The 17,716-nt window shown below is 40.2% G+C and overlaps 1 protein-coding gene across 1 annotated transcript in view; it reads left to right on the forward strand.

Annotated features, from left to right (window-relative positions):
* The first annotated feature begins 11,828 nt into the window (after positions 1-11,828).
* The window catches only part of LOC126267367 (odorant receptor Or2-like), a 79,572-nt gene continuing 73,684 nt past the window's right edge, over positions 11,829-17,716 (forward strand). The window contains exon 1 of the mRNA XM_049972540.1: positions 11,829-11,916. The gene's annotated coding sequence lies outside the window, so the exon portion shown is untranslated. The remainder of the gene's footprint in view (positions 11,917-17,716) is intronic.

Consider the following 17,716-nt stretch of genomic DNA (forward strand, 5'->3'; position numbering starts at 1 on the left):
CTCTCCAGTGGTCAGCGCCAGCTTCGATGCAGGCCGCTGATGCGGCTCGCGGACGCCGCACTCAGAGACCGTGACGTCGGAGCAAATCCGCAGCGTCACTCCGCTCTCCGCAGCTTTGTGCAAACACAAACGCGCCCATACCGGCTCCACTGCGTAATTTCATCTCGTCATTCGGGAATTACACAAATGATGCGTGCTCGTCGACAAAAATATCACTCTCTGTTCGTGAAGGGGAATCTCTTAAAAAAGAAAAAAAAGATAGAAACCATAGTTGACGTTGCTATGTAGATAGTAGGTACTTTTCAGGGTGGATTTTTGTGATTCAATCATTTACTTACTGCCGAATTCTCGATAGCTGCAAATAAAGCGATTATTTTATGTTCTTTGTCTAGCAGTTAATATTTATTTGGAGGTATCCAAGTAATTTTACGAGGTTACTCCAAAAGATATGCACACAGTTTTTTTTAAAAAATCCATCTTTTATTCTACATGTTTGAAAGTTTTACAGTGTTTAGATACATCCTTTAGGAACAATATTTTCATTTCTCCACATAATTTCCATCCCTCTCAACTACCTTACGCCATCTTGGAACCAGCACCTCTATACCCGCACGATAAAATTCTGGACCAACCTGTTGGAGCCACTGTTTGGCAGTGTGCACATGGGAGTCATCGTCTTCAAACCTTGTTGCACGAAGAGAGTCTTTCAGTTTTCCAAAGAGATGATAGTCACATGGAGCCAGGTCAGGACTGTAAGGCGGGTGTTTCAGTATTGTCCATCCGAGTTTTGGGATCGCTTGCATAGTTTTTTGACTGACATGTGGCCGTGCATTGTCGTGCAACAGCAAAGCATCCTGCTTTTGCCGATGTGGTCGAACACGACTCAGTCGAGCTTAAAGTTTCTTCATTGTCGTCATATATGCGTCAGAATTTATGGTAGTTCCACTTGACAATATGTCCACAATCAAGAGTCCTTCGGAATCGAATAACACCGTAGCCATAACTTTTCCAGTAGAAGGTGTGGTGAATTTTTTTTCCTTGCGTGAATTTGCATGACGCCACTCCATTGATTGCCTCTTCGTCTCTGGTGAAAAATGATGGAGCCAAGTTTCATTACCTGTCACAATTCTTCCAAGAAATTCGTCTCCACTATTATCGTACTGTTCCAAGAGTTCGGCGCATACCGTTTTTCTTGTTTCTTTGTGAGCCACTGTCAACATCCTGGGAACCCACCTGTCACAAACCTTTTTTAACGCTAACACTTTCAGTATTCTGCAAACACTTCCTTCCCGAGATTTGCTTTACAACGAGAATTGCACTTACGATCCTGCACTCTGATTCAGGGCTGACAACTAACCTTCAACTTATTAGCGACCAAGTCAAATAATTCATCTCGGCTTCTCACAAGTACAAATGATATATATTGGAAATTTCCAAAAGTTCCAGTGTACGGACTGAAAGATTCATCTGGTTTTTCAAAACTATTTCTTCTGCAAGCCAACGGCTTGTCGATCGTCACCAGCGATGAAACTTCCAACAGGAAACGAAATGGCAGTCCGTATAGTGGCACCACACCACCTCTCCTCCGAAGAAAAAGTTCAAGGCCACACCCTCAGCAGGTAAAGTTATGGCGACGGTCTTCGGGTCTCTGAAGGGGTTATTCTGCGTGATATCTTCCCTCATGGTGCAACTATCAGCTCTGAAATGTATTTTACTACTCTCAGGGAATTGAAGAAACGACTTCAATGTTTTTGTTGCCCCAAAACTGCAAACGAAGTGTTCCTTCTCCATGACGAAGCAAAGTCTCACGCATGTCCGTGTGCCCAAGAGAAGCTCACAAAACTTTGTTTCAGTTCACCCATAAGGACAAGAAGATGTGTCAGTCTTGTCATTGGTATCTGTTCCTTATGCTTGATACCTATTTCTTCCTCATCCACCCTACAGCTCGGATCTTGCAACGTTCGGCTTCCATCTGTTTGCCCCAGTGAAAGATGGACTCAGTGGGAGGCAATATGTGGATGATGGGGAGGTCATTCATGCAGCAAAACTTTGGCTCCCTTAACGAACAGTAGAGTGATACGATGCGGGGATGCAATCCCTCTCAGTGAGATGGCATAAGGCCTTCGCATTGAACAGAGATTATATTGAAAATAGGAGTTTTTAGCCAAAAGAGTGGGGAATCCTGAATAAAAACCAATCTACTTTCAGAAATTGGTTGCATTACATACTAAGAGCGTACATACATACATACATTAATCCTTGTTCCATAGATCATGACTACAACATTTCATAATGAATTGGAACGTGTCACTTTAACATAAGTTTTCGTTACACAAAATAATTAATTAATTAATTATTTTACAGTTACTATTTCATATCTAAGAATTCATCTACTGAGTAGGAGTTGTCATTCAGAAATTCCTTTAATTTACTTTTAAATGTTGGTTGACAATCTGCCAGACTTTTAATACTATTTGGCAAATGACTGAAGGATTTTGTGGCAGCATAATTCACTCCTTTCTGTGCCAAAGTGAGATTTAATCCAGAATAGTGAATATCATCCTTTCTTCTAGTGTTGTAGCTATGCACTTCGCTGTTGTTTTTGGATTGGGACGGGTTATTAATGACAAATTTCATAAGTGAATATATGTATTGCGAAGATACTGTGAATATCGCGAGTTCCTTAAATAAATGTCTGCAAGGTGATCTTGAATGGGCTCCAGCTATTATTCTGATTACACGCTTTTGTGCAACGAATACTTTCTGTCTTAATGGCCAATTTCCCCAAAATATGATGCCATATGAAAGCAGTGAATAAAAATAGGCATAATAAGCTAATTTACTGATATGTTTATCGCCAAAATTTGCAATAACCCTAATAGCATAAGTAGCTGAACCTAACCGTTTCAGCAGATCATCGATGTGTTTCTTCCAATTCAATTTCTCATCAATGCACACACTCAGAAATTTTGAATATTATATCTTGGCAACAGACATCCGTTCATAGTTTATATTTATCAATGGCGTTATGCCATTTACTGTACAGAATAGTATAAACTACGTTTTCTCAAAACTTAGTGTGAGTCCATTTGCAGAAACCACTTAATAATTGTCTGAAATACATTATTTGCAAATTTACTCAGCTGATTCTTGCTTCTTGGGTGTGATTACTAGTATCATCAGCAAAATAAGTAACTTTGCATCATCATGTATATAGAGTGGTAAGTCGTTAATATATATTAAGAACAATAATGGACCCAAGACTGAATCCTGTGGGACACCATTCTTGATACCTACCCAGTTAAGATGACTCGGCTGGTTTTTGTAGACTATCTGTACTGTTGATTACAACTTTCTGCATTCTTCAAGATAAATATGAATTAAACCGTTTGTGCACTGTCCCTTATATCTTCAGGAGAACAAGTCATGTCTTCTAAAAGATTCACAGTAAATACTGTTCCACCTTCTACTGTCATCAAGTCGTTTTGTGACGTATTTATTAAGCAGTAGACGAGTGTCAACATCAGCTACTAAAGAACATACTAAATGCAAAATCTACTTGAAAGATAACTGCATCTGAGCCAAGCTACAGGCTAGAACGACAATCATATTCGAGAACCGACTGCTCCAGTTGACATAGTTCCACAATTGTGATTTAGTTACCACTTCAGATGCAAACTATTCATGAAATTTATTATCAGACAGAGGCAGTGTTGAATGATTTGTAAAATTCAAGGTTGAGTGTGCAGTGTATTTGACCACCTTATTTTCATCTTCATTTGTAAGCTAAAGCAATTTGTTACATTTTCAAAAATAACATTATTGACAGCTATACTGAAGAAATCATTATATGGAAGGTTCAGCAAAGAATAATATCATACCAGTAAGCATAATTTCTGTATCGGCCGCTTTCCGTTTTTTCAGTGCTGGAGTTGGACGAGAAAACAAAAAACCTGATGCACCTTTAAGGAATGACTATAGAAAGACGTGTTATTGAAATGATAGGAACATGATAAACGCTGCTCGTTAGGTGTTGAATACAACATTAAATATATAAATCTCAACAAGTTGTAATATCAAGAGGTTGTGACCACAAAGTATTGATGGCACAATTTAATAGAAAAGTTATGTCATCCGGGTTTTAGTTGAGGTTGCTTTTTCTTTGAAGAATCCGTATATTTTACAGCCTCAGGTACTTGTACACGAGAGGCGTTGTAGAAGCTGTTACGTACTCTTCGTGTGATGGAGTGGTTTCGGCGTCAATACACAAACTACTGAGAATTCGCGTAATAAGAATCCTTGAGCCATGTACTGAATCCAGCTTTGGATCTTGAGACCACTATAGCAACTTAGGTCAGCGTTTTCCTCAGATGTAAGGTAATCCCATTATGCCTGTATTACAACTGCTATACACTGCGATCCCAGTACCTCTTTTCTAACCTTCCTAGCAATTTCACGTGATTGCAGTTCACTCACAAGGACAAGAAAATATGTCCGTCTTGTCAGTGGTGTCTTTTTCTTATGCATTATACTTATTTCACAATTTTCTAAACTCAGAGGTTTCAGAGAAGTGGTAAATAACAGTACCAGTCCCACATATTTTCCGTGTACTCGCGTTCGTAGGCTACCTAAATCTCTCAAGATGATAAATCCGAAGGTATCACACTCACTGCCCTCTTGAGGCCATTCCTTCCGTTATACGTTTAAATTCAGATTACAACGCAGTAATACACGTTCCTTCCACATCATCTTCAATTTCTTTTCATACTACTGGACAGTTGTCTCTCTGGGTGGATTTTTATGTATTCTTTCGGTCTATTTAACCATCGATGCATTACAATTGACAGGTTTTTCTGGTATTTTCTACAGCTGTTTAGGTCTTTTCACAATAAAGGCATATGATCCAACATTGTAAGTCTAGGTTAACGAAACGAGCGATATCACCACCAGAAGACAATGTTTTAATCACTAGAATGTAGGCGTAATAGTGCGACCTTCTAGAGAGAACTTGTTTTCACTCCTTTTGCGCAAATGTTACGGTAAATATCATTTGACGCAACAATTTGTATTAAGTTCTTTTATTCAATGCTGTGATAACCAGTATACCGGATACGCGCCCTTATGTCGCAATTTAAAGGCGTTGAATAAGCTCGTGTTAATTCCTTGAAGACTGTATTCCCTATATCACTTGGCCATATAGCACTCTCTTCATCTCTACGTACGTCATACGTCCCAAATCCTGCACATATATGTAATCCTCCAACATCACATTTAATCTACATACTGGCTACACTTTGTATACTTTCACCGCACTCGCAGGAATTCGTCTCCTCTGTGGTAACAGGCAATGCAGAAAACGTAGTATGGACGCTGTAACAATCATCTGTAATCAGTGTGTTTTCATGATAGATCTGTAGCTATCAGTTTACCTTTCATTAGGAAATTTGGTGCACTCAGCGACTGTGGTCTTATTTATAAATTATAGAGTGCAGAAATCAGACTTCGTGTTTTTGTAGGTTTTATTTGGAAAATCCAGATTTCGGCTAGTGTCTAGCCATTATCAGTGCACTATTTTATAGTCTCGATACATGTCAGTTCCCTGTTGTTAAGGTGTCAGTCACAGTTCTGACGCCCAAACAGCAGGGAACTGACAAGTATCGAGACTATAAAATAGTGCATTAATAATGGATTGGCACTAGCTGAAATATGGATTTGCCAAATAAAACCTACAAAAACAGGGCGACTTATTGCTGCGCTCTATGATTTATAATTTTTGACAAAGTAATGTATTCAAGAGTAGCTTCACATATCTGCAAAAATGAAGTACTAACAAAATGTCAGTTTGGTTTCCAGAAAGGCTTTTCAGCAGAAAATGCCATATATGCTTTCACCAATCAAATTTTGAATGATCTGAATAACCGAACAGCACCCATTGGGATTTTTTGTGATCTCTCAAAGGCTTTTGATTGTGTAAATCATGAAATTCTGCTAGATAAGCTCAAATATTGTGGCATGAATGGGACAGTGCACAAATGGTTCAATTTGTACCTAACTGGAAGACCGCAGAAAGTTGAAATAAGCAGTTCTCATAATATGCAAAGATCAGCACATTCCTCAAACTGGGAAACTATCAAGAATGGGGTTCCACAAGGGTCAGTCTTGGGTCCTTTGTTCTTCTTAATATATATTAATGACTTGCCATTCTATATTCATGAAGAGGCAAAGTTAGTTCTCTTTGCTAATGATACAAGTATAGTAATCACACCTGACAAACAAGAACTAACTGATGAAATTGTCAATACTGTCTTTCAGAAAATTACTAAGTGGTTCCTTGTAAACGGACTCTCACTGAATTTTAATAACACACAGTACATACAGTTCTGTACAGTGAATGGTATGATGCCATTAATAAATATAGACCTTAATCAGAAGCATATAGCTAAGGTAGAATATTCCAAATTTTTAGGTGTGTCCATTGATGAGAGATTAAAATGGAAGAAACACATTGATGATCTGCTGAAACGTTTGAGTTCAGCTACTTATGCAATAAGGACCATTGCAAATTTTTGTGATAAACGTCTTAGTAAATCAGCTTACTACGCCTAGTTTCACTCATTGCTTTTATTTTGGTATCATATTTTGGGGTAATTCATCACTGAGGAATAAAGTATTTATTGCACAAAAGCGTGTAATCAGAATAATAGCTGGAGTCCACCCAAGATCATCCTCCAGACATTTATTTAAGGATCTAGGGATATTCACAGTAGCTTCTCAGTATATATACTCTCTTATGAAATTTCTTATTAACAACTAAACCCAATTCAAAAGTAATAGCAGTGTGCATAACTACAATACTAGGAGAAAGGATGATCTTCACTATTCAAGATTACATCTAACTTTGGCACAGAAAGGGGTGACTTATACTGCCACTAAAGTCTTTGGTCACTTAACAAATAGTATCAAACGTCTGAGAGATAACCAACAAGTATTTTAGAAGAAATTAAAAGAATTTCTGAATGACAACTCCTTCTACTCCATAGAGGAATTTTTAGAAATAAATTAAGCAAAAAAAGAGAAAAAAACAAACAAAAAATTATAAAAAAATAAAAAATAAAAACAAAAAGGTTGTTATATTAACTTAAGTATGTTGTTAAATTAACTTAATTATGTCATGTATTGGAAAATTTGAATCGTTCCACATCATTACGAAATACCGTATTCATGATCCATGGAACTAGTATTAATCTAATCTAATCTAATCTAAATAAAGATCTGTAGCTATTTTTATTGCGGAGCAGCAGTATACTCAACAGACACGTATAAGAGCAAGGCGTGAAAAATTACAGATAAAACGTGCGCCATCGACACATTACAGACAGATTACTACAAGAATGTGAAAACCGAGTTTTGATGCAATCCGAACATCTGTAGTTTTACTTGGAGTCACTCAAACTAAGGAAAAAGATTGTGGTGGAGGCCATGCGTAAAATGTAGGAGGTGTGTGTTCTCGCTGTTGGTAAGTGGATACAGAACATTGAGAAGAATTTTGTAATTGTGTAAGTGAACCTACTACCTAGCGGAGAGGAGTTTCCACTTATTGACTCCACGTATGGTACATAGTTAAGGTACAGTTTTTTTTTAGTGAGAAAACAATAATCATGAATACCCCGCCAGTTGAAAAAGTTTCGCGATTGAATAAATGAAAAGAAGTTAATATGGTGGAAGTTCGTACAACCATGTCAAACTGTTGTAAAAGTGGTTCTTTAAGATACTGCTGGACTCAGCGCGTAATAATTGTAATTTCATCGATCTTGGCGAACCACTGGAGACCGACCCATTCTACGCTTTGTCGTCTTGTGGTAACTTCGTATTGATGACACCTAGGCTCGCCACCTCTGATGATTTTTTCTTCTTTTTTGCGCGAACGCGCTGTCCGTTTTTCATTCACCAAGTCGTGGTTCAGGTCCACGCATCCTTGATTTTGTTTGCGAGGCAAGGCGTGCTGGACAAACATCGCACACAATTTTCTCTTCTTCAAAAAACGACGTACAATGTTTTCAACACCTGACTTAGACATTTTCAGTTCGACGCTCCATTGCGATTTGTGACACAACACTGACACACAGTGGTAGCACATCCCCTACTTAACACTGTATGTTCACAATTGTCTAGTCGAATACACGACAGTTATTGACAACTGTTGATTCAAGCTGCCATCGTAGCTACTGCGCTGACGCCTCCTTTATACCAGGAACAAAATCAATCTCGGAACTGTTTGCGTGGGCGACTTATTTGACTCACATTACATGTGGCCGGAAATTGAGAAATCAGCTCCCAGACTAAGTTAGGTGGGCCAGGAGCTGTACCTAACCAGGAGCTCCACGTCGTGACTGTGAAGAAGATACTATCGGCATCCAGTGGTAGCAATGTAATGTGAAGAACTTTCTGCAACCCAGCGTCATCTTGCTGTAAGTGTCTGAACGTACCCTGGCTGGAAAGCTTGTGGCAGCCTTGGATTTTTACATCTCTCTTGAGCTTCAAGATGTGCATCTACATCTAAACGACCCTGAAATTCACATGTAAGCGCTTGGCAAAGGGCTCATCGAACCACCTTTAGACTATTTCTCTACCGTTCCACAACGAGCAAGGTGACGCAATGGTTAGCTCACTAGCTATGGTTCAGATCCGCGTCCGTCTGTCCAGATTTAGATATTCTGTGATTTCCTTAAGTCACTCCAAATAAAATGTCGAGAGGGTTCCTTTGAAAAGGCAATGCCTATTTCCTCACTGAAAGAATCCGAGATGTGCTCCGTCTCTAATGACCTAGATGTCGACGGGACGTTAAAAACCCAATCTTCCTTCTACATTTCCACTCTCGAATAGGACGCTTGAAAAACGCAAACGTAAATCTTTCCGTACCAGCTCTGGCTTCTTTTATTTTATCACAAATATCATATCTCCCTGCGAAGATGGGGTTCAACAAAATGTTTTGGGAATCAGAGGAGAAAGCTGATGATTGAAATTTCGTGGAATGATCTAGTCACAATGAAAAACGCCTTTTTTAATGAGAACCTCACCAACTCGCTTTTCATACCCGAGACAACCTATAAACTATTGCACGATAATGCAAAAGGAGCAGCCCTATTTTGAATTTTTAAGACGTTGCTGTCAATCCTAACTGGTAAGGACAAACAAGGCAAGGACAAGCGTAATATAGGCAGTCTCTTTAACAGACCTGCTGCGTCTTCCAGTAATCTGCCAGCAAAACGTATTCTTCGGCTTCCCTTGTCGACAATATTATCTATGTCATTGTTCCTAATTAGGTTGAACGTCATTTCACTGACAGCATTTAAATTTGAGCGATTTATTGTTTACTCGAAATTTAACGGATTCGTTTTAGTAATCATGTTGATTACCTCACACTTTTTATTATTGTTCAAGTGTTACTTTTCGCACCAGATAGCTTGTCTAAATCATTTTGCAATTGATTTTGATCCTCTGATGACTTTACTAGACGTTAAAAGACAGAATCATCTACAATAAAATCATAGAGGGCTGCAGAGAAAGAGATTTCTTCACTGGAGAACGGTTGTCGCCATGTTTGTTAGGCGCACCTATGCGACACGTTACAAAGTAAATCATTTAGGTTTCTACATAGACTAGGAACAACAGCGGGCCCATAACAATTCATTGGTGAACGCCAGATACCACATCCGCTTTACTCTATGACTCTCTATCACTAAAATAAACTAAATAGTGATTTACTCTACATACTCGATGAGCCGCACATAAAAGTATGGGCGCCACATAAAAGTATTTGGTGTACTGGCATCATGAATGGGTGCAGGAGCAAAGAGGAAGAGATTTCTTCACTGGAGAATGGTTCCCGCCATATGCTTGTTAGGCGCACCCATGGGACACGTTACAACCTTGTCACTGGTGTGCAGAGCGTCTTTTCAATCTTTTCAACGCACACACAAAGGTTGACTGCATACATTACAGACAATTTACAAATAAAAATTCCGTTTTTAAAATGTTTTCTTTGATCTAAAGTTCAGAAGTTAATTAACGTCAAAGTTTTTTATAGAATCGAATTTCAAACAGTGCACGTGGTCTTAACAGAGAGCAACACGGATATATCGCAGCAAGGAGTCATGGGAGAAACTTGTTGACAGATGGCGGTTACGTACAACGAGAAGTTTTGCCACGTTGTGTCGAAGACACTCGTAGAGGGAGACCAAGAGATGAATACACTGAGCAGATTCAGAAGGATGTACGTTGCAGTAGGTACTGGGAGATGAAAAAGCTTGCACGAGGTAGAGTAGCATGGAGAGCTGCATCAAACCAGTCTCTGGACTGAAGACAACAACAACGACAACAACAATGTTAGTTTTACGTTATTTTAATCGTTTGAGATATACATAAAAGTAACGAAAGATTTGTAAACATTGATTTGAGTAAAAAATTGCTGAAAATTTTTGGATTCCTTCCCGTGTTGTATATAGATCTGATAATTCAACCAAACCAACGGGTCACCTTGTTCAGAGTAATACGGCGGCACCATTGTTCTCTTCTCGGGTGGCGTGTATGCCGTTGTGTACATTTCGTAACTGTACAATGGCTTCTACAGAACTGTCCGTAACTGGCAGTTCACCACAGCCATTGGAGCTTTGCTGATGACTTCTTTTCTTTTTGTCTTTCTTAGGCTATTTCCTGTTACGTCCCCATGTTCGGTGACTGTGTTGTCTGTAGAAGTTGTGTAACCAACAATGTTTTCCAGTTGGTCGATAATTCGTTACCATTTTGGGCGTTACAGTTTCATTCATTCATATGTGATGATCTTTCGTAAGTCTTTACTCACGTTTTTATTTAGCGTTACACATATGGTCCCATTAGTATAATTCAGTCTTCCAATTCTTTTTCGTTTGTGAAGTGGATGGTACAATGAAGAAAAGTTCATTCGATCTTTCTATTTCTCTCTCGATTTCTACCATTTTGATCTTCAAACGACATTTTCCCGATCGAGACTGTGAAATTAATACCGCAATATTTAATTTATAAATTGCATTTTGGAGGGTGTTCTCGCTCTCAGCTATAAGAAGTTGGTTGTCAGAAACGGGTGTTGTCATCAGTTTCGCTGGTTAAAGTTACGGATGTAAAACAAATCATTTCAACAATTGCTTAGCACTTTGTCTCTTATAATTCTCTCTCTCTCTCTCTCTCTCTCTCTCTCTCTCTCTCTCTATATATATATATATATATATATATATATATATAATTCTCTCTCTCTCTCTCTCTCTCTCTCTCTCTATATATATATATATATATATATATATATATATATATATATATATATATAAGAGAAAGTGCAAACTTGTTGTTAGGATCAACTTTTAGTTATTTTATTGTCTTATCCGACAATGGAAGTTTTGGAGTTTTGGTTCGTTTGTTGCATTACTTTTACTAAGAGGTGTGGTATGCCATTTCTCTCTAATACTTCCCACAATGTTCTTCAACAAACTGAGATGTTGCTACCCACTCCCTGAGCGAAAGTCATGAGTCTTTCTCAAAAGTAATAAGAAGTAGTGAGAGGCCGCCATAGCCGTAAAGTATTGCATTACCAGCCACAGGCAGGCAGTCACAGAGTGGCGACATATGAATCAGAATAACATACACGTAAGGCTATTGCGAGAGGAGGCTAGCCACGCTCAACCGAAAACCGCAGTGCACAGCGGTAAAGAACGTAGGTGGATGTCATCAGACCGAGGCAAGTCTGTTGTTATAGGTGCCGTGTCTAGGTGATGTGTTTTTGTGAAACAAAAGCGGCCCAGATGCACGTGTATAAGCCTGTATCTTGAGGCAGCTGGAGTCCAGCAGCATTACCACAACACCAGGGCTACGCTGGACAGCGAGACGGTAGGGCACTGCCAGCAGAACCATAGCTTCGCGACTGGTCTGTGCAACCGCCGTCAGCACTAATTTCTTCATCTGACTCGGTGTCACAACACTGCTGAACTGCCGTCCATGCCTGTTGCCACCAACACTGACTTCTTAGTCGTAGTCCAACCCCTGCCAGGATGTAGCGAGTCAAACCCTGCACAGCCGTTTCCATGCATCGCCACGGAAGTTGCTCGAGCTGTTGAGGGGCCGCCGAGGAAGTAGGATACCACTAAAGTCAACAATGCTGGTCCCAGAAGCTGCCGGACTATCACCGGCCTGCTGCCGACAGTGTTCCTCCAGCCCGTCACCACCATCATCCATTGGGTGACCCCATCCCCACCTCCCACCGCCCTGGACACGAGACTATAGCTGTACTCTTCATTTGACAATGTATTAAAATGTGTCCACGTGTCCGGCAGAGCCGATCACTTGGACACCATCTGAAGAGTGCAGGCTTTCATGTAGTCAGTAAATAACGTGTTACTCAATTAGATACTGCATGCTATTCAGTTACACTGACGGAACAAAAGAAGGCAACGACAAAAGGAATTGTGCAACATAAACTGAAGTTGGTAGGCGTGTTACCATATCTGAAGAATATGTCTATTCATGTTTCGCGCCAATCGCATAAGAAGGGCACTAGAAGCTCCACTATGAGGATACAAATCAACTTTGGTTTAAATATTAGCTGCAGCGTTCGTGAGTGTTAGTTACCTTTGAGACTGGACGTGGTGAGTCGATGTTAGTCAAGAATGGCTTTAACGTGAAAAAGACACCATCATCAACAAGATGTCGCGTAATAGTGCTACGAGAAACTGTAACTGCAGAAAACTTGTCAGGAATGCAGCCACTGTGCACGAATGCTGGCAACGTTGGTCACTAGAATGTATGGTCGCCAGAAGGTTGGGCTCCGGGACGCCATGTGGCCCTGCCTAGAGGAAAGACTGAAAGACGCAAGGGACCTACACCTAGAGCTATGGTCTGGGCTGAGAATTAGTATGACAGCAGGGACACTCTCGTGGTTACCCCATGCACCCTGAATGAAAATTTCTACGTCAGCCTGGACATTCGATCTATTGTGCTACCATTTATGAACAGCATTTCAGGAAAGTGTTTTCCAACAGATTGACACTCTCCCACAAACCGCTGTTGTAACCCAGCACTGTGTGCAGAGTGTCGACTCTTGCTCCGGCCTGTTCGATCACCAGATTTGTCTCCAGTCGAGCACATGTGGGACGTCACCCACAAAAAGCCATAACCGGCCCTGCATTGAGCGACCAAATGCAACAGGCATGGAACTCCACAAACTGAAACCCGACACCTGGGCAACACAATGCACGCACATTTGCATGCTTGCATTCAACATTCTGGCCGTTACTCCGGTTATTAATATACCAGTATTTCCCAGTTGCAATGGCTTATCTGGCGCTTGCATTAACCTGTGATCAAAAGATGTTAATCATTTCAACATGTTACCTAGGCAAATGTATTCCCGAAATTTCATTACTCTACATTAATTTTTTCCCATCACTGTATCTGTCTGTTGACAATGCGCCTTCTGAACAGGACCCACCCTTTCTGAATCCTGTTTGCTCCTCCAAAAATAGTTTTTCTAAAATTACTTCCAGTATTTGCGTTATTATCTTCGAAAGTTTTCTATGTCCAGTGTTGACTAACGAAACACACCCCTAGCTGTCATAGTGTTTCCTATCTCTTTTCTTAAATATAGGTGATACTATTTGTAAAAAGAGCATCCCACGACAAGAGAAGTCTGCTAGTATAAAACAAAGATCATAATTTGGAGGAATAAATTTCTGAGAATTTAGCTGTGTAGTACAGAATTGTATGGTTATGAGACATGGATTATGAGAAAACCGGAGCAGAAGAGAATCGAAGCATTCCAGGTGTGGTTTTGTAGAAGAACGTTGAAAATTTTGTAGGCTGATATGGTAAGGGATGAGGAACTTCTCCAAAGCTTCGGTGTGGAAAGGAACATGTGGAAAACACTGACAAGAAGGAGGACAGAATGATATGACACCTGTTAACACATCAGGGAATAACTTCCATGGTACTAGTGGGAACTTTGGAGGGGAAAAACTGTAAAGGAACACATCGATTTGGATCCGGCCAGCAACCAATTAATAATGTACGTTAAAGTGCTTCTCTGAGATGAAAATGTTGGCTCAGGAAAGAAATTTGTTGCAGCCCCCATCAAACCAGTCAGAAGAATGATGATAAAAAAGACGAAGAGAATCACTCTGGATTTCACAAGACAAGACTATTGTATCAAGTATGGTTCTGTTTTTCAGTTTTCGTCTTGTTTCTTCTACATGGATTTTAATTCCTGCTCCAAATTTTTGTTTTGTTTCCTTTACTGCTTCCTCAATATAGATATTGAATAACTTTGGGGATAGGCTACAACACTGTCTCACAATCTTCCCAACCACTGCGTCCCTTTCATGCCCCTGGGCCCTTATAACTGCCGTCTGGTATCTGTACAAATTGCAAATAGCCTTTCGCTCCCTGTATTTGATCTCTGCTACATTCAGAATTTGAAAGAGAGTATTCCAGTTAAAACCTTTGTCTAAGTCTACAAATGCTAGAAACCTAGGTTTGCGTTTCCTTAATCTACCTTCTAAGATAAGTCGTAGGGTCAATATTTCTACGGAATCCAAATTGATCTTCCCCAAGGTCGGCTTCTACCAGTTTTTCCATTCGTTTGTAAGGAATTCGTGTTAGTACTTTGCAGTCATTATTTATTAAACTAATATTTCGGTTATTTTCACGCCTGTCAACGCCTGCTTTGTTTGGGGTTGGAATTATTATATTCTTCTTGAAGTCTGAGGGTATTTCGCCTGTCTCATACACGTTGCTCACCAGATGGAAGAGTTTTGTCATGGCTGGCTCTCCCAAAGCTATCAGTAGGTCTAATGGAATGTTGTCTACTCCCGGGGCTTTGTTTCGGCTTAGGTCTTTCAGTGCTCTGTCAAACTCTTCAGCAGTATCGTATCTCCCATTTCATTTTCGTTTACGTCCTCTTCCATTTCCATAATACTGCCCTCAAGTGCACCGCTTTTGTATAGACCCTTTATGTACTCCTCTATGTACATCCTCAAATTTTGCCAGTTATATTTTGTCCACTCCTACTTCTTTCTTTTCATCAGGTGTTACAGCATGTTCATCTGAGTTTGCATCATAGTCTTTTGTCCAAAGCTTCTTATAGTAATGTAACCATTCATACTTACTTATCACTTCGATGTACATATCATCTTTGCTCTGTTATTCAAATACTACATTATTTTACATGCGAATTCTTGCCTTCCATGAATATCGCTTTCTGCTTATGAAATGAACCTGTCACGGATCTCCTGTTTAAGCGACCCACGGAGTGGCTTCGTGCATTTGCTTAGTCTCCTGTATTCATTTTTCTCTCTGTTGTTTTTTGCCATTTAATGTATGCAACTTTTCTGTCTGTGCCCCTTGCTCTCTCTATATCATTATTGCAGTATTTTAATTTGCTTGATTTCTTTCTTTGACTTCTATATCAAGTAGCTTCTGAGGTGGAATTTTCTGTTATGGTTATGATGTTTTCCGCTTCTTGTTGGAAATATTTTCCCTACTCTATTTCGTCATTATACTGACTCAGTGGCTCCTGGTATAGCTTTCTGATAGGATTTTCTTGAGTTGGTGTCTATTTCAGTGCTGTTTTTGACTACTTTTATCAGGCCTATTTTAACGAATTTGGCTTTAATGTTCACAGTTTCCATTAGCACAACTGATCTGTGTTTATTTCTGCGTCTCTGTATACTCTTACATTTGTAAATGTCAAGGCTGTTTTCAAATTAGAAAGTAATCTATTGCTGAATGTCGTCCTGTTTATGCCCAGGTTACTTTGTGTGCCTCTTTAAACCTGAAATATGTAATTATAATTCGGAAGTTATTAAGGTATGCAAAATCACTCAGAAGTATACCATTGCTACTTATTTCTCCATTATTTTCCATAATGTTATCTGTTGGGAAATTTCCTACTCATCCATTCTTGTCATCACAGATGATGATATCATCGTTTTAGTTTATAGCGTTTTGTGTTTCTTGCAGCATATCATAAAAAAATTCTTTATCTTTTCCCTTCTTTATTACTTGTGTCAGGTGCATATCACCCTTCGATATCCTCTTCCCATTTTAAATCTTGTGGATAATTCATTCACCCATGTGTTAAACTGCATCATACTTTTCAAATTTATCAAGAATACGTACTCTTCTGAGAATGTAACTTCTCGTGGGACACCACTGTATAAGACCGAATATTCTTTTCCGTCGTTAGATTACTTCAGTTTCTTTTTTGTCTCTGTCATTAATATAAAATCGTCCTCTTATTTAGTATTCTCAGTGAATTTCAGTCTTGTTTGTCATAGTTCTTAGATTCCACGTCACAATGTTAAGTCGATATTTTATATTAATACTCTTGTCTTTCTTCTGTTTCCGGTAGTCATCGTTTTCACGGTCCTGTATTCCGAGGTTTCAGTGCGAGGACTGCCAGTGGGTGAAACATTCCGTGGCAGCGTTACGGTCTCTGCGCGATTAAGCTCCGTGGTGCGGCCGCCGTCTCTATGGCATCAGGCTGGCCTGATTTTTCTGTCACGATTTATTCCGGTAGCCTTTGAAGATCCCTGTTCTCGGCAAGGCAGGGCTTAGGACGACCCTCTGTCAAGTCTACTGTTCCACGGTTGATCGTTGTTGCTGTCGTCGAGGTCTTCACCAGAAGCCCTTAACCGCAGTCCTTTGTTTTCGTGTTATTGTATCACGTGTCTCGATGCGGAAAGGGCACGTTTTAATGTGCATGATGCTGTCGTGCCTCATGTTGTTTGGTGGTACTCGGAACGTTTCTTAACTGACGGACGAGACTGTATCTCATTGATGTAGCCAGCGAGGTTGTACAGCTATAAAATGACTGTGTTGTTATTTGAAAAGGCGGCACAACTAATCCCAACTATCTTTCTTAAAATTAGTCAAATCTAAAATAAGTCTGGGTCTCCAGAGGAGCCAAGGTGGAAATCTGCTCCAACCGCGACGGAAAACATGAAGACCAGCCACATCCATCGCAGAGAGGCAATCCTGTGCTCGAATCCCATAGGGCCGCGTCGCTCGTTGCCGATTATGATAGTGTACCAGATTTTACATTCCAATCTCTGTTTTTTAACATTTTAGATGTGCATCGCGGTTTTACCGTCGTTTACATTGACGGCTTCCTACAAGAGAATTTCCTTGGCTGTACTGTAGTGTACCCTGATCATGTTACCCGGATTCGCCTCCATCATGAATATAGAATATACCGTTTTCGCAGCGGAGCTCCACGCGATCCTGAAGGCACTGGAGAGGATGAATCGTGTTCGGGGCAATCGATTTCTCCTCTGCTCCGATTCTCTTAGAGCCTTACAATCATACCAGAATCTGTACCCATCTTGGCCCAGCTGATATATGACCAACTGTACTTGCTCCAACGGCGGGTAAGGAGGTGTCCTTCTGCTGGGTGCCTGTTCGTGTAGGAAGATGGGCCAATGAACAGGCCGATGGGCTGCCAAGGAGGCCTGCAGAAAGCAGGATGTGGTCCAGTGTCCTATTCCCTTGCAGTCAGTCATCTCTGCACTCCATAAGAAGTGCGTGGAGTTATGGGAGGAAGAATGGCTGGCGGTGACGGCCAATAAACTGCGGCTGGTGTAGTCAACAACTCGGCCGTGGCGTTCCTCCTGCCGGTTGCTCAGGCGGGAAGAAGTGA

Source organism: Schistocerca gregaria, chromosome 4 (assembly GCF_023897955.1).
Source record: "Schistocerca gregaria isolate iqSchGreg1 chromosome 4, iqSchGreg1.2, whole genome shotgun sequence".
NCBI classification, from domain to species: domain Eukaryota; kingdom Metazoa; phylum Arthropoda; class Insecta; order Orthoptera; family Acrididae; genus Schistocerca; species Schistocerca gregaria.